The sequence below is a fragment of the Empidonax traillii genome, unplaced genomic scaffold (assembly GCF_003031625.1).
Source record: "Empidonax traillii isolate 1590-97213 ecotype Southwest subspecies unplaced genomic scaffold, ASM303162v1 scaffold272:size679582, whole genome shotgun sequence".
NCBI classification, from domain to species: domain Eukaryota; kingdom Metazoa; phylum Chordata; class Aves; order Passeriformes; family Tyrannidae; genus Empidonax; species Empidonax traillii.
The window spans coordinates 528,337-553,516 of NW_020955465.1; the positions used below are offsets into that span (position 1 = coordinate 528,337).

The 25,180-nt window shown below is 58.0% G+C and overlaps 1 protein-coding gene across 7 annotated transcripts in view; it reads right to left on the reverse strand.

The window, feature by feature from the left end:
- The window catches only part of RBFOX3 (RNA binding fox-1 homolog 3), a 140,650-nt gene that overhangs the window by 34,632 nt on the left and 80,838 nt on the right, over positions 1 to 25,180 (reverse strand). The window lies entirely within an intron of this gene.

Genomic DNA, 25,180 nt, shown 5'->3' on the forward strand with positions numbered 1-25,180 from the left:
ACCGTGTGGAAGTGCTGATGGCAGAACCACTGCATGGAAGAACTGATGGTAGAGTGAGGAGAATAGCCAGCCCTCTCCCCAGGGTCACCACCCTCCCTCTGCATTTGCTGCCACCACAGAGGGGGTGTACCAAGCTGGGATGGGTCTTCACTCTTCCCCTGTGCCACAGATTCCCAGTTGGATCCTCCCTCTGGCCGTGCAGGTGGTCACTGCAACATTATAAACTCACAGCATCCTGCGCCACGGGCAGCTGCCAACTCCTCTGCCTCAGCCACACTGCCCCTTCCCACTGCTCCGGCCCCTGCTGGCCCCTGTGTGCCCAGGGCTGTCCTGCCAGGCCCCTCTCCTGAAGAGGAGCCGCAGCTCCCGACAGCGACACTGCCGCGTTCCTGAACGGCAGCTGGAGCAGGAGCCGGGCGCCAAGGGCTGGAGCAAATGGCAGGTCAGAAAAAGGAACTGTGACAGAAGAGAAAATGTTCCAGAGTCCACAAGGACCAGTCCAGGGTAAATCCATCTGCTCAGCAATTTAGCTAGAAAATCCTTTCCAATCATCTCTGCTGTAGGTACGTCACTCCCACCGTGCGGCTCCGGGCAGGGCCTTTCCTGCTCTGGCTGCTCACACAGGGGTCCTGGTGATCGGTGACCCCACAGCACCTCCACTGGAGATGCTCGGGGAGGGGCCCACACCTCGGGGAGGGGTCACACTGCCCCTTGCAGAGGGGCTGACAGTGACACTGGCTGCAGGGCTCTTCCCCGAGCTGCCGGCTCACTTGGAAGAGCCCATCATCCTTCCCAGGTTCTGTATCCACAACATCATTTGGGAGGGTGCTCAAATTCCATGTGGAGCTACGTGAGCAGCCCTTACACCTCCCTGGGGCAGCAGCAAGGAGGCTGCCCTGGGAGCGGTGGCCGAGGAGAGCGTGGATAACCCCGCCTGGCTGAGGACTCCGTGGCTCAGCCTTGCGCTGCCGCTGCAATCTCCCCGCAGGCATCCCGGTGAATCCCACCTCAGCCACTCCTGTCTCACAGAAAATCGATGGCAAGCATCTCAATTAATCACACCGGGGGCAAATTGATTAGGAGCCTAAATAAGGTCAACATGGTTGTCTGCTTATAGGGTAGGACCCTTTAATCATCATTTTATCTGCAATGGGCTGCGGACCGACAATCACAGCAGCTCAGGAGCACGGAGCCATCTGCACTGATCTGCAGCTGTGAGGGCCAGTGGCACCAGAGCCATGGCTCTGCCATAAGGAGCTGCATTCCAGCATGTGGCAGCCTAAGGGCACATGCACCTGGGAGCTCCAAGCGGGGACAGTGGGAGCCCCGAGCAGTGACCCCACGGCCACTGAGCCCAGCTGTCACCTCCATCTCTGAGGAAGACAAAAGCAGCAGAGCACTTTGAACAGCAGCCCATGTCCCTGCCTGTTTGCAAGCCATGGCTGGGCTGGGGTGGGAGACGGAGCTTAGACTGTTCCTCTGGTCCCCGTGACCCCCGTGTGCTGCCCACAGTCCCTCCGGTGCTGCGTGCCCCTCACCTCGCCTGCCCACCACTGCCCCAGCCACCCATCGCCCCCTTTGTTGTAAATACGGGTATAAATATTATAATTTGGTTTAATATTTAATATAGTCAGGTTAAATAAGCATTCCCAGCCCCATAAATAATCATTAACGGAGGGTTCTAATTGTGCTATTGGGATCTGGCTTCATGACTTATTTAGCGGGCGGACGCTTTTCCCCTCTGCGCTCCCCACACACCGTAAATTAACCTGCAGCTCAGCCTCTCAGTGAGAACCTGGTGGGACATGGCACAAGGAGACAGATCCGCTCTGGGAGGGCACTGGGATGTGGAGACAGAGAAATGGTTGAGACGAAGCCAGTGGGGACAGGCGGACTAGAGCGGCTGGAGAAACCTGCAGGAACGTCAAGCAGCTGAGCAGACTGTGGGAGAAGATCCATGGACACTGGGGTCTCTTTGGCTCTGGACATGCGTGCACAGGGTGAGCCCTGGAGCAGAGGTAGCTGATCCACGGGTGACAGACTGCCTAGCATGGGGTCCCCACTCACCCTCGCTGCTCCCAGGCTGCATCAGCAGGGACACAGGGACACAAAACATGTCCAAGCAAGCAGAGGGCAGGGAAAGCTTTTATCCTGACCAGAAACCTCCTATGAAATTGATTGGAAACAATAGCACAAAAAGAAACAACCCCCAAAGCACCAAAGCCAGCGCGCGGGGAATCGGCCAGGGGCGAGCGCTCTGAAAGCATCGCAGGAGACACGAGGACAAGCAAAGTGCAGGAAAACCTCTGTGTGCCTTCCCCTCCAGGGATGTGCCTATGCAGTGCTGTAAAGAAAGGTCTGGGTTTTCTTTCTGTAGCTTAATTTCATCTTGAAATGAAAAACTACAAAAGTAAATGGAAAGATCCCCCTCTCCGCTGAGCTCAGCTGCAGCCACCGGGCTGGATGCGCGGGTGCCATCAGCTCTGTGCCCGGGCCGGGAGCAGCTCTGCGTGCCCAGCTCCAATGGACACTCTGTGCACTCCAGCAGGAGCGGGGATGCCAGCCCAAGGGAAACCTGCACATGTCCTGCTCCCCAGACACCCTGGGGTGCTCCTGCTCCTGTCGGCCCACCCAGGGCCACCCTGCTGATGCCATCAGGATAGTCACACTCAGGGTCTGTCCCCAAATGGTGTCCCACACCCTCCAGCTGGAAAACATAGAGGGACCCTCAGGAGGTTTCCCATCCCACTGAGAGATGCAGCAGAGGGGACGTGCAGGACCCAGAGGTGACAGCCTCTGGCATGTCTGCTCCAGGCCCTGTTCATCCTGAGACATGGGGGCCTCAAACACTGCCAGTCCTGACTCTGGGCTGTAGCTCCATGGAAAACGGCCCATTTTATCTTTATTTGTCAGGATTTATATAAAAAGGAGATAGTTCAGCTCTAAATGTAATGAGTTGGAAGAACAGCCCTCCAGTGGCTTCCTCAGCTAACACAGCATCAATAGCATCGATTGCTAAAATTAACTGATAACCCTGGCCTGGCGTGGCAGGGGAGCGCTGTTCCCTTCTCTGGGTCCCCAAACCACCCCCTCTACCCTGCCCATGGTCAGCATGGGGCTGGCCTCCAAAGAGGCACAGGGACACGTCTCTGTGTCCTCAGGAGGAGAGAAGGTGAGAGCTGCCTGTCTGCAGGGATATCCCAGGATCACCTGGACAGGTAACAACAGCACAGCACTCTGTCCTGCTGTCATTACTGACCTTCCCAGGACGGGAACAAAAACCCAAGAGAGAAGAAAACGATCAAACACGAGCCTGCAGTGAGGAAGGGAGAGTTATTCAGCCTGTAGGAAACGAGTCTGACTTACCAGAGAAGAAATAAAGTATTTTAAAATTAACGATACAAATGTTAGCCCCATCACAGCAATATTAAACTCTGCAGTTATTTGATGACCTTCCACAGAGCTCTCTCCCTCCCTGTCCCTGGAGCACAGTGAGCACAGACACCTCTGGGATGGTACCACCTGTGATGGGCAGGAGCACACGTGCACGGACAGAGCAGTGTGCATGGCACAGCAGAGCAGTTATTTGTAAATAATCCTTAATTAATGAGATTCGCAGGCCTGGATGGCTCAGTGGATTCCAGGCAGGGACGACGGCGATCTCCATTCTTCCACTTCTCAATTACGGCTTCAGGGAGGGAAGCAGGAACTGGCCAGGGTGAATTAGAGAGACTTTTGTCACGTTTAATATCACTTCATTTTGCAGACTGCTGACGCAGCGGGATTTCACAGCTCAGAATTTACGGCTCTTTTGAGAGACATGCGCAAAAAAAGGGGAAAAAAATACCCTGCCATCAGCACAAAACCATCAACTCTGCTGGGAAGGAGCTGGGGTCTGGGGGACCCCTCAGGGACCCCATGGGGAGCAGAGCTCCCAGGGCTGGAGCCACAGCACCTGGCTCCTCAGCTTCAGGTGAGCACATGAAGGGGTCCTGGGACACCCAGAAGTGCCCTTGGCTGGGGTGCCCATGTCCCCAGTCCCTGCCCACCGTGCTCCCACCCCCAGCTCCTGAGGAGCAGCCGTGCTGGCAGTGCCGGTGTTACACAGTGTTATTCAGCCCCGAGGGGGTTTTATGCAAAATGACACACAATATAAATGACTGTTGTAAACAGAGAGTTTAATAAAGGGCTGTGTGCGAATTTTACAGCCTCCCCAAGGATAATTAAAATTATTTATCTACTTACCTAGCTCGCCGCTGGAGCAGTCTATTAATTATTATCTATTACACAGGGCCTGCTTTGCATGCTGCTGGAGCACTGCCTGCCACCGGCACCCACACGGACGCACTGCAGCAGCGGGCGGGCTGCGGGCCGTGCCACCGTCATCCTGGGCTGCTCCCAGAGCGCTCCAGGCCCCTCACAAACCCTCCGGGAGCACGAGGTGCTCGTGATCAGGTGTTTCTCCACCAGCTTTTGGCAAGGGAGACCCTGCTTGGTTTTATGAAGCAGCAGCTCCCCGGTGCCAGGAACAGAGCAGAGTGCCAGGCGCAGGGTGAGACAATGCCCACCCAGCCCGGCTCCAGCACCGGACAGCCACAGGCACCAGGAATGGGGGAGGGAGATGCCACCAGTATTCCGGCTACACGGCGCCTTGAGGGCCAGCAGCCCCCCAGAGCGTGCAGAGGAGCCCTGAGGGGCTCTGCAGGTGCCCAAACGGCAGGGTGGGCACGGCAGGGAGGTGGCAGTGCACCGGCCTGCCCAGCGCCGCAGCAGCCTGGCGCTACCTGCTCCTCTCCATCCATTAGCCTGACAGAGCAATCATCGGCGCGAAGGCTCCAGGATCCCCCGGCTCATCTCTGCACATAAAGAGACCTCGGGGGGCTCGGCTGTGCGGGTACTTAATGTTGCTTTATTAGCTTAATAAACCCAGCGAGGCCGCCAGAATCTCCGAACCGGCCACAAGCCCTCCCTGTCGCTTGAGAGGCCGGAGTGGAGAGGACTGCCAGGGCATGGGCTGTCAGCACAGCTCCCACAGCCTGGCTGGCACCAGGAGCCCTTGGCGAGGCACGGCCCTGCAGCCTAAAGGGCCTGGAGCAACTTGTTGAGAGCAGAGGATCCAGCTGCTCCCTGCCACCACGGGCACTGCGAGCTGTCAGCTCCGCCAGCGCACCATTAATCACCGCTGCAATTGCTCTCCCTGCCCATCTTGCCCAGTCCCAGCAATGCCCTTGGCAACCCCAGCACCAGTGTGAGTGGGGCTGCTGTGGCACCCAGCGATGTTGCCAGCACCAGCCCTGCTGAGATCCCCTGGACAGCCCCCAGGACATGCTGCGACAGGCTGTCCAGCACCACCTGCAGTCCCTGGGGATGTGTTGGGACAGGCTGTGTCCTTGGGCATGGTGCAGCCAGTGGGACCTTCCCTCTTGGCTGACCAAGCTCCAGCAGGTCCAAGTCCTGGTACCAAGGTCCTGGCCGGTGGCACAGGGCAGGATGGCCCTGGAGGCTGGTGGCAGCTCAGAAGAGAAGCCTGTTGTCCTCTAGCAGCTGCCAAGGTACGAGGGCTGTAGTAGCTGCATGAGAGTGGCTCTGCCATTAGGAGCTGGAGCCCCTCAGCAGCCTGCTGGGCTATTTTCATCTCCCAGGGTGGCTCCTCTCCCTCAGCCCTGCAGGTCCCAGCTCACGGCCGCATCAGCTTCTCTTTGATCCCACACAGTTACACTTCCAGTCCCATAATCTAATAAAAGCCGCATGATCAAATTCCAGGTCACGACTCAAGGAAAGAGACCCCTCCACGCCGGGAGCTCCAACCCAATTACAGCGTGCCCGGTGCTCCTGGCAGCTCCTGCCACTCACGGGCCTCGGAGGCCCCCGGCGCAATAAGCAAGATGCAAAAATGTTAATGGAGGCGTTTAAAGGCCGTGCTGGGGGATTCTGGTCAATATGGGCACCTGGCAAGCTGGGGGCTGCTGCTCGTGCTCAGCTGCCAGCAGCACTGAAAAGGCAGCTCTCAGCTCTGCATCCACCTAGGATGGGCTTCTGGGGAAAAAGCTCAGTGTCTCCTCCTAAAACCCTTGGAAGAGGAGGGAAGCAGAGGGCCAGACTGCTGGGGTCCTTGGCCCCGGGTCTGCCCTCCTGTCCACCCTCAGGACTGCCGGTGCCCGGACAAATCTCCCCCTGGGAGAGAGCTTGGTGACAGCCACCACCACACAAGGGGTGAGGTCCTGGGCAGAGGTAACCACAGCGAACTGCGAGCAAGCCACAGCCACCTGCATCCCCCAGTGCAGACACGCACGTTCCAGATGTTAAATACCAAATAAAATCACCATAACTGAGCCGGGATCAAATCCAGACGTTTAGCATCAGGGCTGGGTATCACCAGCTCCCTGCCACGCGGCCACCAGCACTGATTCATCGATGCAAATCCCCTGTGGGGAGGGGGCAGAGCTTGGATGGCACACTGGAAGGGATGGGGACAAGGACAGCATCACAGGGACAGGCGGGGCCTGGGGCAGCAGTGAGCCCAGAACTAGGGACAGAGACCTTGGGGCTAGCAAGGACAGAGCCTGAGCCAGTGGCTTGAGGGCAGTAGGGTAGGAGCCAGGGCTAGCATTGTTCTCAGGCAGAGTCAGAAGGCACCACAGCTGGAATTTGTACTGATGCTCCTGCCCCAGCACCAGTGCAGGGACCAGAGCAGGCCAGCAGCCTTTGGAAATCCCCCCTGTGTCCCCACCTCACTGGGGGTCATCCTGCACTTGCCAGCACCAGAGCAAGCAGGGCTCATTCCCCTGCCCTGCCACCGTCCCCTCTGAGCCTGCTGCAGCCCCAGCCCCTGGGATATTCACTGCTGGTTCCTCTGAGCCTGCTGCAGCCCCAGCCCCCGGGATATTCACTGCTGGTTCCTCTGAGCCTGCTGCAGCCCCAGCCCTCAGGATATTCACTGCTGGTTCCTCTGAGCCTGCTGCAGCCCCAGCCCTCAGGATATTCACTGCTGGTCCCCCTGAGCCGTGCTGGGGGGGCTGCTCATGCCCCATCACGGAGGAGCTCACGCTGCAGTTCCGCGGAGCTTGCACAAACAGCAGCCTCGGAGGAGAAACCCACCCCGGCCGCGCTCGCTGGGATGATGGACGATTATGGACCATCTGCACTTCCAGGAGGGGATGGATTTATGGGCGGCACAGACAGCTCGCGGAGTGTCCATTACTATAACTCACCGGCCTCTCCAGAGCTGCGCTGAGCGGCCCCTCCGCCGCTGCCGCGGGGAAGTCCGGGTTAAGCGCTGGCAGGGAGGAAAATCAATTATGTTTTCTTGATACAGCGCTGGCAGCGGGAAGGATGCAGCCAGGGGCCCCTAGGCAGTGCAGGGTGGGGGGCTCTGCTGGCACAGCACAGCATCAAGGACCCTGAGCACTCTGATCCTGCCTGTCCCCTCCAGCACTGTCAGGGAGCAGCTGGGGAGGCAGAGTCCCACAGAGGGAGGGGTGCTCCACTCCTGTCCCCTCCAGCACTGTCAGGGAGCAGCTGGGGAGGCAGGGTCCCACAGCCCTTTGGTGACCCAGCCCCAGCAAGGAGGATACAGCCATGATACCTGAGCATAGGAGCACGTGCCCCCTCCACACCCAGCGTCTACCCGGGCATGAGCCTGGCACACTGAGCTGCAGCTCAGAAGGAAAAAACCCTGCAAAACCTGTATCCAACAAGAAAAGCAATTTCCCAAACTGGTTTCTACATCTGCAGAGCAGCTCTCCACCAGGAGCCAGGGAGAGAGGTGGGTATTTCCATCCTGGTTAAGTTGTCCATGAGCAACACCGTTCCCCAACATCCGCCCAGGTTCACTCCAACACCCCCAGCCCTCTCCTCGCTGCCCAGGGGCCCATGCCAGCAGCTAGGAATGGCACAGCAGCTCCCACTGTGCTCCCCTGTCCTGGCACCCACCATTTCCACTGGGAAGAGGTCACTATCAGCAGGACCAAGCACTGGCCAGCGTGTCCCAGGAGCGAGTGGGTAGAAGGAGGCAGCAGATGGGACCTCTGAGCACGGAGAGCAGAGAGATACACGTTGAATAACAATGGTGAATTCCCCTGAGCTCTGGTGTTTTTAATGCTGGATTAGGCTGTCAGGCAGCAATTAAATGGGGTAATAAAAAGCTAAGTGCTCGTATTTCAAGGTTCCTGCCTCCCACGCAGCAGGGAGGATTGGGGCAGGGGGCTGCTCTGCTCCCCACAGAGTCCAGCCTAGGGTTTCCAAGGAAGAGTGGAGGAACTTTTCAAAGGAGAAGACACTTTCCTATCACAGCTTCCTAATTTGTCTCCTGTTCTCAAAACCAATATATTTAAGAGGTGTTTCGTGCTGAGAAACACAACAGCGGGAGATGTTCCTCTGGCGCCAGGGGCACCCACAGTTCCTCTCTGCATGCCTGCACTTCCCCAGAGCCCCCAGCATGGCCAGGGCTGCAGGGCTCAGCCCACCTCTGCTTTCCAGGCCCTCAGGCCACGGTCACGAGGACAACTTGGTCACTCTGCCGCTGGCACCAGTGGTGAACTCCTGGCAACCCACAGCCAGAGAAAGGATGGTGAGGAAACACAGGGCACATGAGGGACTTGCCCGCAGTAACACCCAGCTCAGCACCGAGCCTCAGCATCTGAGGAACTGCAAAATAACCCCAGCCTTTCAGGGCCAGAGACTCTAGCAACCCTGCAGGGGACATGCCAAATACCCATGGCCACCTCACGGCCGGGAAATGCACTCCAAGCACAGACCATGACAGCCAGGCTCCTGGTCTGAAGGTGGCCCAGGCAGGGCCTGGGGCTTCCAGCAGCCCCTGACCCCTTCCCTCTGCCCGAGGCAGGGCCTGCCACGACAGCCCCAGCACTGAGATGCTCCAAGTCTGCCTGCACTGCCTCTCCCATGGGATGTGTGGCCGGGAGCAGGGCCAGCTTGGCCCATCCCACCTCCCCTCTCTCCCAAGAAGCAGAAGCATCCCCACAGGTGCTTGCCCTTCCCAGCCCATCCCGCCGGATCTGATGCGATGAGCCCCTGCGCTTTTCTAACCTCGTTGTGCAGCTCCTGGTTGGGGCCTGGCTTTATCAGTTTTTATCCCGTGTAATATTCATCACGCTGGTTTATTTATGGGCCCCCTCTTCGGGAAGGTATTTTTCAGGCCTGGTGAATAAAACATAAGGCTGTGCGGGTTGTCAGAGGGAATGCGGCTCCTCTGATGTCAGCCTGACTAACGGTCTTTAGTTTTCTCCAACGACTGCACTTTGAGAGAAATTTATTTGTATTTGGGTTCCCGTTGGTCGGTGAGATGTGAATTCTTTTCCCTTCAGAATAAATGAGGCTTCAGCTCCACAGCGAGGGGTGGGAGTGGGACGATCAGGTACAGACCCTTGGCCCTGGGGACAGCACGGGAGCAGCACCCCAGAGCACGAGGCCTCTCCAGGACACCTCCAGCAGCCGTCCCCCGGGGGGGAGAGCGGGACAGGCTGGGCAAGGCTGAAGCAGCAGCCAGTTTGGCTCTTAGCACTGCCCCTGCCATGGGGACAGTCCCCCGTTTGGACCCCAGATCCCTTCCCTATGGCACCTCTGCACACAGGACTTCCCTCCTTGGGGGACCCTCCTCCCCAGAGCTCTGCACCCAGCGCTCGGTGCTGCCCAGGCTCAGTGCAAACAAACATCAAACAGCACCATCAGCTCCTTTACTGCAGCAGCATCTCTGTCCTGGAGCCTGGAAGCACACATTCCCTCTCCTCGCAGGGATCCCCCTCGGCCTCCCTCCCTCCAGGGGCTCTCTGCCCTCCCAGGGCTCTCCAGACACCAGCACCCACCAGGCAGGAGCTCCACGTCCCTGGTGCTGCCAGAGCCCAGGCAGGACACGCAGGGAAAGGCTCCTGCCTTGGTCATGTGTTCAGAAAAACGGGTTTGCCATTTGAGAAGATGATTCCCTGGATGGGAATGATCCCCTGCTGTGAGCAGGCACCACAGGCATGCACCTGTGGAGCAGGTAAACCCCTCCCCACCAGCCACCACGACCTCCCCACGCTCGGGCGATGCCTTGAGCTCTTGATGCTGCATGTCCTGGCAGGATGGAGCAGGGCTGGGTCCTTCCACAATGCCCACTCTGTGCTGACAGCTCTGCAGGTAAGGAGCAGGATAAGGACACCCCAGAAGCTGCTCTCTCACACCAGCAACAAGAGAAGGAAGCGAAGGGAGGCAGAATCCCCTTCTGCAGCAGAGACCATCACAAAACCCTTCCCAGCAAACACCAGCCACAGGCTGCAGCCTCTGCCACCACCAGGCATCCCCCTACCTGCGGGAACTCCCACCAACGCTATGGTGGAGCCTTGTCCCATTGCCCAACCCCTGTACCCAATCCCAGGTGCAGTGCAGGGACCCACAGACACGGTGGTGGGCACCCACAGCCCTGCACGCTGACAGCACTGACAGCAGCTGCTCCTGGAGGCCAGAACCAGCTCCCACCCACACAGCCCCACACAGCGTCACGCACAGTGGGGCAAACCCTGCCCTGAGCCGGGTAAGGAATTCCTGGCCATGACCCAAAACTCCTATTAACAAATCAAACCATAAAAACCTACAGCCGCAGCCAGGAGATTTCCCTCCATCAGCTGCTAATTTATGGGGTTACTGGTGTCAGCGGTTTGAAAGCAGCAAAATCCCATCAAAGAGTTGCCCCAACTCAGTGCTGGGCGCTTGAAAACAATCACAAACATGCATCTGAGGAGGCTGCTTGGGATGCAACTCCTTGATGTTTAATTATTAATATTCCAGGCAAACAAGTTAAATTCTACTGAAGGGAAGGAGAAGCTAGAGTTTCAAGTGAGCCGAAGGAGCATCATACATCATCCCAGGAAGTGTCTGGCAGGAGCCCCACTGGAGCCGCTTGTGCTGACAAGGAAGAGAGGAATCTCAGCAGGGAGCAGAGGGGACCGGTGGCACACGATGCCCCTGAGACACAGAGAGACTGAGGAGCGGTTTGCAAAGCTTTGCAGCTTTCTGCTCCCTGGGCAGCCCGGGAGCAGGGACGGGACAAGCACAGCAGCTCCATCCATCCCTCGTGGCACTGCCTGCGGCTCCCACCTCCCAGCCGGTCCCAGGCACGGCTCTCCCGCACCGCTGTGCTCCACCATCAGCACCCGGCACACGCCGCATCCACGCGCTGCCTGCCCTGTCAGTGCACCCCTCCGACACTGACTGATCGCCTCACCGCCCTCAGTGCCAGAGAAGACGCTCTTAACGCACACGTTTCTTAGCCCATAATATTTGGGGACGCCCCACCGGCCTTCCAGACCCCACCTGTCCCCTCAGCAACCCCAAGCTGTACACGTGGGATCCTGGGGCTCGATGTGACACAAAGCCAGTGCTTGGTGCCCAAATGCATTGGTTGATGCCCAGAGGCCCCTGTGCAGCACCCCCTGTCTGTAGGAATTCTGGGGCCAAAGCAATGCTTTTCTACTTTTGCCCAGCTTCCAATTTGTTTTCCAATGTGCAGTGCAGTGCAGAGAGAGGACGACAGACAGCTCTGCTGAGCTGCCTCCCACCTCTAAGTGGGGTCACAGGAACCAGCTACAGGGGCCTCCCCGTTCCTGGATCATGCATTCCAGTGCTTTTCCTGCTCTCCTCTCCCCCTCCTTTCCCTTCTTTGCAGTTTTGTTTTCCTATCCAGCAGAAAGGAGAGCAGCCAAGACTTCTTGCTGCTTCATCTCGATTCAGTCAGTTTTATATCTCACAAATGCATGTGCAGATTTTTCTGCTTCTTTATTTGTTCATTAAGACTCCAATAAAACTGTTATAAAAACGCCCTTTTTTGTTGGTAAACGCAATTTCTGGTTTAATATGCGAGCAGTGCTGACTCTCCTCAGAGACTCCTCGCGCTCTCTGTAAATGCTGTGGCTGCCCAGCCCGCCCTGCGCTGCAGGCCCAGTGCAGGATCCACCAGCTCCTGGAGCCCAGCAACGACGGTGGCCACGGCACCTCCTCCAAACCAGCCTCTCCTCCGCTGCCCCCACCCAGAACTCCAAGCCCTGCACAACAGGGCAGAACCGGCTGCTCAGAGAGACTCCCAAGCCCACACACCCCTGTCCAACCTGCAGGACCCCTGGTGTCAGCAGCAGCAGCGTGGTCTCAGCCAGGGGATCCAGGAGACCGCTGCTGGCACATGCTGGGGGTGTCAGATCAGGCCAGGAGCGAGCTCTGCTGAGGCCAACACCGCCCCACGGGGTCACCCAGCAAGGGGGGAGGGGGATTTGCAGCCAGTGATGGTGTGACACGGGAGGTCAGCGTCCAAGGGCCACATCCACCCATGGGAACTCTGCCAATGCCAGGAAAGATGCTGTGATGCATCCTCCTCATCCTCAGGCTGCTGCAAGGGTTTCTGGCTGGTGGTGCCACTGCTCAGCAATTCCCCACCACTCCCACAGCCCCGCCATCCCCTGCCTCTGTCTCTGTGCAGCACATGGCTCTTGGCTCTGATGTTTCCCATCTCGAGCATCTGCCTCGGGCTGAAATTTTGAGGGAAGTTTTAGCAAAAGCAGTTCAAACACTTCCGAGAACGAGACGGGGGAAAAATGCTGTTCTGACACATTAAAAAAAAAAAAGTTCTACAGTCCTGATGCTCAGGAGGCGCCACAGCTCCTGTGGCCAGCAAGCAGCCACTGAGCCCCAGCCCACCCTGGCAGTCACATGCAGTGTCCAGCACTTCTCCCTTTCCCTGTGGAGTTCAGGAAAAAGCCAAGAAAAGGTTGAAGCTACAAAGCACCAACCAAGTCCCTGGACAAGGCAGTGAGACACAGCCCAGCCTGACCCTGCAGCAGGGCAGCCCATCACCCAGGCATCCCTCCTGATCCACTTTTACCCAAAGCTGGGTCGTGTGGACAGGCCAGGACACGGTCCTTGTGTTCAGTAATACAGGGCAATAGGAACCTACAAGACTCACCTGGAACAAGAAAGGGCCTGCCCATCCCACACGCCAAAGTGAAGCTGTTTGAGACTCCAATTTATTAAATGGCTGCAATAACACTTCATTTTAATGGCACATTTAATTCATACCTAATTCCAGGGGAGCTCTGACAGCAGCCCCCACAGGAGAGACAGACAAATGGGTTGTACTTAGTGCTGAGCCAGTGAGCACCCAGCAACCCCCTCACAGTCACACAGGAGGGATGTGTAACAGCAAATACACCCTGTGACAGGTATCACTGACATGTTGGGCAGTGCAGCCTCAGGAACCAGACTCAGAGGGACCGGTGGCTCTCTGGCACCCTGACAGGGATCAGCGAGGGGTCTACACCTGCACTTCTACCTGCAAAATTCCCAAGCATGAGGAGAACTGGGAGAGCAGGGGGGCATGAAGAGGCACAACACAGCACTGGAATGGGTGCCCACTTGGAAAAGAAGAATTTGGGAACTGGTAGCCCGAAATTCCAACTTGTGGAGGACAAACAGCTCCTGCCAGTGCTGCCGCAGCAGCAAAATGCACCCAGGAATCAGCTCTGCACGAACTGCCTCTAACAGCCCCCATCAGCAGGAAAAACAACTTTCTGGTTGCTAATTCTGGACAACTGAGCTGCACAAAACTCAAAATTTCTTTATGCTGTCATTTTTCACTCCCCAAAAAAAAAAAAAAAAAAAAAAAAAAAAATCAAGGAAATGCTGGGCTCTGGTGGCAAATGCCTGTTTTGGAAGGAAGCTGCTTCGGTGGATCAGGTTGTTCTGGTACCGCATCATAATCTATCAAAGTGTGAGTCCCCAGAGCAAGAGAAATCAAAACATCATGAATAAAGTGCAACTTTAAGACTCGGGTATTCTGACAGTGTCAGCCTGAGCCTCCTGCCACGCAGCCCAGTATCGATGCCTTCCCCTAATCAAGTCGATGCCGGCCGAGCTGTGCTGCCGACAGCACATTTGCTCAATTAGAGGAGAACAAATAAGGCACCAAGCCAAGATGGAAGCGGTAAACACTGCGCCGAGCACACGGGGCTCCTGCACCCGCCCTGTGGGCAGCCACGGGCGCTCCAAGCCTGCTCCTGGCCCACCCTGCTCCTCTTCATCCTCTTGCCCCGATGCTGTGGGGATGAGCAGGTACTGCACCCACCGTGGGACCCCCAGCTCCAGGCAAAGATGACGCCACAGTACATCACCCAGATGTGGCATCAGCTCCGAGACCTGCCCCTTGCTGAACCACTCATGGCAACAGGGGTGCAGGCCCGTGCAAACGAGGCACAGGTTTTTGCTGCTGTCCCTCCCAGAAACACCCAAGTGCTGTTTGTGCACGAGCTGCCAGTGCTGTTTTTAGCGTGGTGCACACAGCCCTGTGCTCCCACGTGCCCAAGTCCTCTGGCATTGCCAGTGCCCCGGGTCTCCTCGGGGCCACCCCCCTGGCAGGCTCAGCACGTCCCCCCAGAGCAGGCGGATTGCTCTGATCCTCCCGACATCTCCAGCGGGCAGAGGCTCCCTGACTGCTGCAGGCAGTGGGGAGTTCTGGCCCTCATGTGGTGCCTCTGGCTCTCGGTTCGCACTTTCAAAGGCAATTAGAGCAGCCCAAGAGTTGTCAGCTACGGCAGCGCAGGAGGGTCGTGCTGTCACAGCTGCTGCTGCACAAGCGCCCACCTCGGCACAGGGGCTGGCAGAGAGCCCCGAGGAGCCGAGTGAGAGGGCAGATCAATACCCAATTCTCTCGTGCAGCCCTGGGGAGACAGGCTGGGTGCATGGTCTGCAGCCAGAAACATCCTGCAGCCTCACCAGCAGACGAGGATTGCTCAGGCTGCAGCAGTGCAAGCTGGCCAAGTACCCAGACCCATCAGGAAGGCACCAAGGAGTGACCAGGGACCCCCCCAACCTCCTGCTCTGCCCTCAGCACCCTGGAGCTGCTGGAGCAGGGCTCAGCCCTGCCACCTCCCACAGCTGACACCAAGCAGCCCCCAGCAGGTCCCTGTCTTCCCACTGCCATTTGGAGGAATCCAAAGCAAAACTCCCTCTCCCAAGAAGGGCAAGCAGAAGAGAGAGATGACTGGTCAGAAGAGCTCAGTGCATGCTGAACTGCATGGAGCTGGGCCAGTCAACATGGAAAACATCTGGAAATACGAGCACATGTAGCAGAAGCTCCAGCAGGTCAGGGGAGCCAGGCAGATGGCAATGGAGGAGTTGGGACGGAGACAAAAGAAGGCAAAAGGGATGGCAACAAGCAGTGAGGAGAGGGGTCGTGCATGAGACTGGTCACCTCGCACTCCAGAGTGGGAAACCTGATTTATACCAGCCCTGTGCCTCATCCTCAGCCCATCTCCTCGAGGCAACGCCATCTCTAACAGCCCTCCCACAGGGCCTGAGACCTTCACTGCCCAGGAGCAACCAGCAAAGAGCCACTGCCAGCTCAGAGTTCGTGTCAGGCACCTCCAACAGGCCATCAGCACAGGGAGTAAAACCATGGCCAAGTCTGACGTCTCTGAGCTGTGTTCCCTGGGCTGGCAAGTGGAGGAGCAAGGCTATAATAGAAAATCTCCCCGTGGCTCCATCCAGTCTAAGCAGCATTAGATCAGCGCAGCCCAAATCCCCTGGAGCCCAGAGCTCCCAGCCTGGCCCCCAGCGCTGAGCCTGGGACAGGCACGGGCAGGGCGTGCAGGCAGCTCGTGGCACCGTGGGACGGGTGAACACCACGGCCTCGGCCACCTTCCCTGCCAAGGGCTGGGCCAAGCCCGGCACGATCCCGGCAAGGCTGCTGGGAATGCAGGGAAGGAAAGGTCAGGGCTCAGCTCGGGGGGTGCCCCACACTGAACCAGCCCACGGCTCCGAGCAGAGCTGGGACCCAGCCCTGCCACCAGCACTACAAAGGCAGAATGGCCTTGGACAGAGCCCAGTCCTGGGGAGGTGCAGCACTGATGAGCCCTGGAGTCCTCGCCCACACCAGCACCGCTGCTGGGTCCCCGCTGCCAGGGCAGAACGTCACACGGTGCCGCGGCTGCGGCACACAGACCCCCTGTGAGCCTCCTAAAGCTCCTTCTCACCACGAGGTCCCTCTCTGCACCCACCCGAGGAGCCACACAGACATTTTTTCACAGGTTTTAAAGCTCTGTCACATCCCACTGAGCTCCAACTCTCACCACCAGCTCTAAATCCACAACCTTGACTGTGGGATTTCCAGCCAGCCACCGCCTCCGCCAGTGAGAGCAGGGATGGATTATGGCACCTCAGCTCGGCAGCACCGATAATCCTCTGCCTTATCAGAGCAGCGGGGAGCTGGCAGGGAGGACACTGGAGCTCACAGGGATCCCAATGCCAGTGGTGCTTGGTTGGGAGGGAGTTCCTACCTGGCCAGAGCTGCTGATCCTGTGGCAGAGCTGCTCTCCTGCTGCACCAAATCCAGCGGTCAGCAAAGACCCTTTACCCACCACTGCAGCCCTGCACATTGGGATTTTATCCCTGGGAGATCAGGGCTAGCAGGGCAAGGGGACAGCCCCAGGGAGGCAGAGGACACAGAGGTGCCTCTGCACTGATGCAATTGAGTTATAGCAGTTAAATGACAACACCCAAGTCAAATGAGCAGCGCTAAATGAGAAGCCTTGGCCACGTCAGACCCTCCTTACCCCAGCACTCCCATCACACCTGTCAGGCACCCAAACTCCTTTGTTCCCTTCCCTGCTGCCCCCTGGCTCAGCCCTGTGCTGTCCTGCAGACCCCCTGCCCAAGCCATCCTATTGCTGGGAACGCACAGGGCACCGGCACAGCAGAAGGATTTAATTGCATGTCAAAATTAAATCTCTTTTGATGAAGAACAATTCAACTATGGCTCTGTCTAATCAAATTAACAAAGTCTTTTTTGATTTTCAATTATCTTCTTCGCTGGAACACTTTATCCGCCGCTCCTGCGATGCAGCTGACAAGCCCCGACTGACAATTGAGGTGTTTGCCGCACTTCAGCGAGGCAGGGTGACCGCAGGGGCCCCTCGAGCTGAGCCAGGAGACAACTGCAGCAAACACACAGAGCAAAGTGACAGTGGCACCCCTTGCTGCAGCACAGCTGGGGACAGAGCAGCTCCTCTCCTCACTGGGGTGCTGATGGGACCAGCTCATCCACAGCAGCACTGCTGTAAAACCCCCCCCACCAGCCCAAACCAGGAGCCCAGAGATGTGGGGACAGCCAGCAGTGAGGCCAGTCCCACCACACCGTGCCCCCACAGCTGCAGCAGGGAGAGGGGACCCCAGGGAGTCCAGCCAGCACCTTCCTCAGGGGGAAACTCCAGACATAAGCACCCACCGCCTTTCCAGCCGCACCCAGCACCGCCTGCCTCCCCAGAACGGTCAGACAGGACCCAGAACGGTTGGCACTGGGCAATGCCAGCTCATCTCGGTGGGGCTGCACACCCCACCATTGGCCCTGGAGCTGCTCTGAGCTCCCTGCAGCTGCAGAGACATTAAGCTCTGATGGCAGGACAAAATATATTAAAAGATGCTAATTTAATTAAAAGAACACTAAAATGGCTAAATGAGCAAGGAAGGAGAACACCTCTGTAACCAGGGCACACATACAGGGGGATGCAGCAGGAACCCACGGTGGAGGCACAGGCTGAGCTCCAGGCTCCCTCCTGCACCAGGACAGAGTTCTAGGGATCCTCTCACCTCTCCATCCTACTGTGGGTGCTCAGCACACCCAGCCAAGCACCCTGGCTCTTCTCTGGATTATTTGCCAACTTGCAGCTGATCCCAGATGGCACAGGCAGCAGCATCATCTCCTCCTCACCTTGGTTCCTGTTCCCTAACACAGGCTACGGCATCTCATCCCCCTGCAGGGTCTTTGGGGTCAGGAAACTGGTCTTTACTGGTACCTTCTGCTGCATTTGAACTGGACCTGAGCTTGGTCTTCCCCCCATGAGCCAGGGACATCACCCACCCCCCAGGCAGGGGACAGCAGGATGCCCTCTACAGCACATCCCTGGCCCATCCCAGCACGTCCTACAGTGGCTCCAGCACGGCTGTGGTGCCGTTTCCTCCTTATTAAGCTGTTTGTAGGGGAAACCTTCTTCATCCCTACTGATCTCGGGTGGAGCGGTGCCCCTGCCCCCCTGGAGCTGGCAGCAACCAGCACAGCCCCCTCCTCCCTCCTGCCAGGGGGTCCCTGTGGAGTCCACACCGCACTACCGATCACGGGGGGAGTCCCCCCGCAGCCCCACAGGGGTCCCGCACACGGGGGGTCCAGCCCACGGGGGTCCCCCCACAGGCGGGCGGGCACTGCCCCCTACCGGCCGCCCGGCCCCGCCGCAGGCTCCGCAGCCCCCAGACCCCCTGGCCCCTCCAGCTCCCCGAAGATGAGACCCCCTGCCACAGCCTGGCCTGCCCTCTACCCCACGACAAGGTCCCAGGGCAGGGACTGGCACATGTTGGACAAGCACACACGGATGGGAGTGCACAGGGAGCTCCCAGCACACATGGGAGGGCTGAGCAGGGGTCCCAGAGCCCAGCCTGGAATAGTGCAAACACCCCAGGGTCCCCAGAGAGCTGCTCTGACTGCCCAGCTGAGGAGATGAAGCAGCACCTGCAAGCCAACCCCACCCTGCAGCACAGAGGACGTTGCAGCCCCAGCCAGGCCACCACCACGGAGTTTCAGGGCTCCACATACCCCCAGGGTTACCTGGCCTGGTGGGATGGGAACAGCAGCCCCCACTCACTCCTCCAGCCCTGGGCTACGGCAGGCAGAGGGGCTTGGAGGAATGTGTGTGTGCTACTCCTCCCAAACACTGCTTCCAAACGAATATCTGACTCCCTCTTCACGGATAAAGGGATCTGCTCCCATTCCCAGGTCTCTCCACTTCCAATCCCTTTTGTGCATTTTCCAAAGAGGGGTTGATCACATCCTGGCAGATGCTGGGAGCAGACGCCTAATGGAGGCCATCTGCCACGTTTCACAGGGAAAATTATTCAAACTCACTAGGACTTTAATTTAATCAGCTGGCACTGAAGTGGGCACCGGGCGTTCACGGGAGCAGGTGTGAGCACCGGCCGGCAGAGGAAAGAGTCACCTCCAGCCACCACGCCGAGAACGGGACCTCACGGCGCTGTGTGGCCACCGGCACCTCACCATCAACAAAGGCACCTCACCATCAATCAACAAAGGCACAACACTCACCAGCCTCGAGCTACAGAGGAGCTCCTCCCTTGGGAAAGCTCCTCGAGTAGCCCCAGCATTTGGGAACTGCAGCATGGAGGAAAATTCATGGCAGGTGACACAGAGCAGATGGGCCATTGGTTACCAGTAAGGAATCTGCTGGCCCTGCTGGCAGGCACGTTCATCCCCATCCCTGTAGACCTGGAGTGCTGCTGAGCCACGGCCGAGCTGTGCAGAGGACAAGGGCAGGAGGAGCCGTCCCTGGGAACGTGGCAGCGTCACTCAGAGTGGCTGCTGGAGCTCACCCAGCCCGCTCCCACCTGGATGAGACCGTCCCACCCTCGCTCCCCCAAAGACTTCCCATATGCAAAGTGACAGATCGATTCACTGCACAGACGGGACGTGCCAGCCTGGCACTGGGAAAAAGGGACAAGAGGAAAGGTGCTGCCTGTGCTGCGTCCTCTGAAATCTCTGCCCTACCCCAAGGCGAGGCAGCTCCCCATGCCCAGTGGCTCCCGGTGTGCACGGGAACCCCAAGGGAAGATGAACACGTGCCCGTCAAAGAGAGGAGGCAAAGGCAGCCTGGCTGCTGCTCCAGACATCTGCAGAGATCTGGGATCTCTCCAAGCAGGTGGGGTGTCTTCACTGCCTCTGTCACAAGCCATAGAGGACACCTGACCATGGCACCCCCACGCACCCGGCACGTGAGCCCCTGCCAGGGACTGAGGGGGAAATGGCCCAGGAAGGGAGACAGGGCCAGAGGCCCTGGAGAAAGGTCACTGAAGTCCTCATCTGATCACTGTGAACAGAATCCACCTGCACTGGATGAAAGGACAAAGCCTCCAGCAACCCCCAGCCAAGCTGATTAAGAGGAAAACTCTTCCTGAGCCCAAATCCAGGGGCACATCTACATCCAAGCCACTAATTCTGTCACATCATGCGAATACAAGGCAGTTCTACTTTCTCACCTGTCAGCTCACTTCCTCCCTAGTATTACAGTGTGTCTAGACTCAACCACTAAAACACTTTCATCAAACCTGAGCTCCACAGTGCTGACCCCACACAGCCACTGCAAGACCCGTGGGCTGGGGGTGCCCCCGGCCCAGCTCGTGCCACATCACTTCCCTTCCCTTCCACGGTCACTCCAACTGGCCATGGACCCCCCAAGGCAGGGGGAAGGAGCGAACACAAGTTCTCTCATCCTTGGGAAACCACTGACCTGTCTGCTCAGGACCTTTCCAAAGAGCTGTGGCCCAGCTTAGCTGGAAAATCCATGGAGCCCAAACGAAACTGGGCAGCAAGGGAAGGGGATAACTTGGCAGCTGCTCACATTTAGTTTGCACCTTCTTTGCCAGTATGGAAGGAAACAAACGACCTGTGAAGGGAACTGAGCACAGTGATTCATTACCCCCGATGTGTGATGATGGCTTAATTATTTTTCTAACTGGGGAGAAACACTTTCTGACAGCAGGTGCAAATTAATTCTCCACTGTTTTTAGGAGTGATCGGCCCAGGACAAGTAGAAAACTGGAAAACCTAATTAAATCGGGAGCTAGGTGGAATAGGTGGAGCAGGGAGTTTGTTTGCATGGTGCTGATGGGTACTAACAATCACTGGGAAAGGCACAGGGCTCCCAGCAGGAAACTGGCGCTGTCTCTGGAGCTCCTTGCACTGGGACAGGCTTTAACAGTTTTGGGCAGGAGATGCCACTGCACATGCTACTCACTGCTCCAGGATGGGGAAACCAGGGCTGTGCCCTGGGAGAGGCACTGATGGACAGGGAGGACCAGGGCTGCCCCACTGCCCAGGTGCTGAGCAGAGGAGATGCTGTTCACAGGCTGCCAAACAGGTGTGCAGCACTGGGGCTCTCCACGTCCTTCCAGGCTCTGCATCCCTCGAGGGCCACAGGACACCCAGTTACTGAGCCCCCAGCACCCACCGGGCAGGGCAGCGAGCAGGAAGCCTGTCCCATTCCTGTGCAGCCAGAGCAGGGGCAGTCAACATCCCTGGAGGAGCCAGTGCCTCCCAGACACAAGGGAAGCCACCACAGACAGCTCTGCCAGCCCCGCTCCAGCCCTGGCACACGGTGCCACCACTGCCAGCTCCTGCACAGAGGTGTGGAAAATAACCAACACCTGAAGGGTTTTGCCACCGGGGGGAGCAGCCAGGGCTGATCCCAAGCTCGACAATCAGGGAAGAAAGAGTTTATGTTGAACGGTTGCCATGGAAACACCATTTATACTTTCCTGCAGCTCCAGAGCCGGCTCTCCCAGTACAGCCACTGCTCTCCCAGTACAGCCACTGCTCTCCCAGTACAGCCACTGCTCGGCCCCACTGCCCAGCCAGGCTCTCCATCACCCCCTCCCTCCAAGTTCAGCCTCCAGGGGCTGGAGCCCCTCCACGGTGGCCTCAGGGTGCTGAGCCAGCAGTGGCACCACGAGGCTGTTCCCCAGCTGCATCCCAGAGCACCTCCAGGGATTTTAAAGGGAAGGAGCATCTGAATCCCAGCTTAGATGATACAAAGCTAAAAATGGGGGAGCACAGCGGTATCAGGAGGTTAAGTGAGTGTCTGGTCTCCCTGCAAATCCTCTTGCTGCCTAAGGAGTTTGCTCCCGTGCACAGCTCTTGGTCACACTCATCCCATCTCACCACCTGGGGGTCTCTCCCACCTCCCCCCAAGCCTGAGCCTGCTGGGCTGCTCTGCCAGTCACCCCCCTCCAACACACCCACAACGCTAGGAAAAAGAACCCTAATTGCTTTTTGTTTTTCTGCTTCTCCCATCATTAAATCCCTTCTTCATCCCTAATAGTTTGGGATTCTGTGAAGGTTAATATGTTTCAGGTTCCACACAAGTACAGCTAATTAACAAACAGTCCCCTCAATTCCCTTTAATGCTACACATGGAATGCAATCGCTGCAATTACCTGCTTCCCAAAGCCATTACAAACCACAGAAAATTAGCTGGAACAGGTGATAAAATCCTTCTTTTATTGGTTCATGAAAGTAGCTGATCTCCAGGCAGCAGCTCCCCACCACGCAGCTGGAAGGGGCCAGCACCCTTTGGGCAACCCAGCTGGGATCCCCCTGGATCCCAGTGAGCCCTAAAACACCAGCAGTTTCAGGTTCACCTTCCCTTGGGCACTCAAGCCCAGACTCCCCACCTCAGACCTTGGCACCAAGAGCCAACCATGTTCTTCTACTGATGAAAATGAGTCTGTAATTAAAGCAAACCCTCACCAGCTGCTGGGGGGACTCAGCAAAGGGGGCAGAGCTCTAATCCTGAGGGGCAGCAGGACACCCTGATGCACAGGGTGAGAGTAGAGCCAAAGCCAGTACTGGCCCGGGGTCCCCAGGACTGGTGTGTTGTCACCATCTTGAAGGAGAGTTGGGACACAATCCCTAGGGACGCACACACAGAGAAATGAGCACAAGGAAAGGGGAAGAATGTTCACAGCCACTCCTGGAGGAAGAAGAGGAAGGGAAAGCCCTTATCTTCCTCCTCATGCTCCCAGAGGAAGAGCATCCTCTGCAGACTCCAGGAGGGGTCACAGACAAACTCCCTTCACTCTCCACCTGGGAACTGGGCTACTCCCAGAGGAATCAGAGCACTCGCTTTGGAACTCCTTCACGTCTGCTTTCCGGAGCCCCAGAGGGAGATATCCAGTGCCAGGGAATGCACTGAGCTCCCAGCAAATTGCTCCATTAGCCCTCATTAAAAACCAGCCCCTCTCAGATGAGGTTCAGTTTCCAGCTCCTGGATCTTGTGCCAGAGGGAAGAGCTCTCCAGTACCAGCCTCCCCTCTGCTCCATCACTCACATGCAGCAGTGATACCTGGGCTTGCTCCAGAGCCCACGGCCCCGAGGAAGACCCTGCTGCAGCCCCAGCACCGTACAGGGCTGCTCCACAGCCCGGCCAGGCAGGTAAAGGCAGTGCAGGTGGTGCAGAGAGCACCATCCTCCTCTCCCCAGCACTGATATCCCTGAGCAGCAGGAGAACCAACACCCCGCGTTTTTCAGAGCAAACAGCTCAGCTCAGCAGACACGAGGGACCCCCACACCCGGCACAGCCTTCCCAGGCACAGCCCAGGCATCCCCCCACTCCATGGGGGCTCAACTCCCAGCTCCCCCAGCACAGCATGGCCACAGCTGTCCCAGGGGAACTGTGCTGCTGGCCAAGCCCAGAGGCAGGCGGTGTCCCCGACCAGCCAACAGCATCCCCATCCAGCTCCTGGGGGCAGCTGCACGTCTGAGTGTCTCCGGCTGGGCTTCACCAGCTGTCTGTGCCCGCGGCCCCCAGAGCCTGCTTGGTGGGGTACCAGCGGCCAGGGCACCATGCCCAGGCAGGTGCCCGGCTCCAGGGGTCCTGCTCATCACACCCCCATCCCAGAAGTGCCAGCCAGCCTCTCCACAACCGCATCCTCTCTTCTCAGCACTCCTCCCCGAGTGCCAGAGCACCCTCCAGTGATGGGCTTCCCATGCAAGAGCTCCTTATAAATGTAAATTGGGAACAGCCTCTCAGCACAGGAGGAAAATCACTGTAAACAAAATAGCAGTTGCTGTGGAAACCATTAAAAATAGATTCCCCATGCTCCCCCTTTTGTGCCGGGTATTATACAGCTGGGTTCCTTCATTCCGCATTATTATTACTTTTTAATTATGAATAATTTCCTCCCTTCTATAGGAAGATGGAGTAAAAAACAGAACTTTCCAAACGGGGGCCTTTAGGATATGTTTCGATATGCAAATGAAGGCAAACATGCATTTGGTGGTGTTTACGCCACAGGGCAGAAATCATTCTGCCTTAACCCTTCTCATGCCACGTTCCCCATTTTCTCCCCTTTCCCCAGCCAGGAAGGCCAGTGCCCACAATCCCATAGGCAGCTGGATCCAGGATGAAGGGGAAGGGCAGATGTAGGGTAACACCTCAGCCAGCTGGGCACAGTGGTGCCCTGCCAGCCCTGCTGCGCTGGTCAGAGCCACTGGCGTGTTGCCCACAGCCCTCACGCACCATGTGACAGAGCTGCTCCCCGGCAGGGACCAGCTCTGCCTTCCCACAACAGTTCTCCATGCCCAGAAACACCGAGATCAGCACAACCTGTGCTGCCTCAGCCCGGGTGTGGAGCCCACAAGTGCTGGGGGAGCACTGGGAGCACTGGGAGCAGAGATACAGGGACAGGCTGCCCCCTGGGACAGAGCACAATGAGCCCCCACCTCACCAAGCAGTGACAGAAATCCCACTCAAACCCCTGTCCTGCGGGGCTGCCCCCTGCCACAGGATTCACTCCCTGAGCAGAGGAAACGTTCAGAATTATTTGGAAAACGGCGGTACCCGGGAAGATGGTCCCATTCCAGAGTCTGACTCAGGGGCTATTTTCAGCCCTCGTCCACGGGAGAGGATGCTCCTGCCCCGGGCGCGCTGTTGGCCACCAGCGCCCCGCCGGGTGCCAGCCGTGGGCCTGGCAGCAGCAGCGTGGCACAGGCAGCGCCTGCCCATGGCCCCCAGCGAGCAGGCTGGCCCCTGCCCACGGCCCACGGCCCCCAGCGAGCAGGCTGGCCCCTGCCCACGGCCCCCAGCGAGCAGGCTGGCCCCAGCCCACGGCCAGCGCCTCGCTGGCTCCGCACAAACTTCCCGCGGCCGCTGAGGAGCAGATGGACGAGCCTGGGAACCCTCCAGCACACGCTGAGCCCACGTCCTGACAGCGTGCTGCCCGTGCCCATGGCCGGGGTCAGACCCCCTGCCAGCCCCAGGGCCGAGCCCAAAGCACCCAGGGCTGCAGGACAGACGAACTGTCCATCCACAGTGACCCAGCTCAAGACACAGAGCTGCACAAGCCAACGCTGGTGTGTCATGGACACCCTCGTCTCCTTTCATCCCCCTTGAAGGTGTCATGGACATCCCCATCTCCTTTCATCCCCCTTGAAGGTGTCATGGACATCCCCGTCTCCTTTCATCCCCCCTGGAGTGGCCAGGTCTCTGATCTGAGAGGAACACGACTTGCTTTGGCTTTTGGAAAGTTTCTGCTGCCCCATCACACAGTGTGGGTAACCAACACTGAGCAGCAGGTCTGGCCA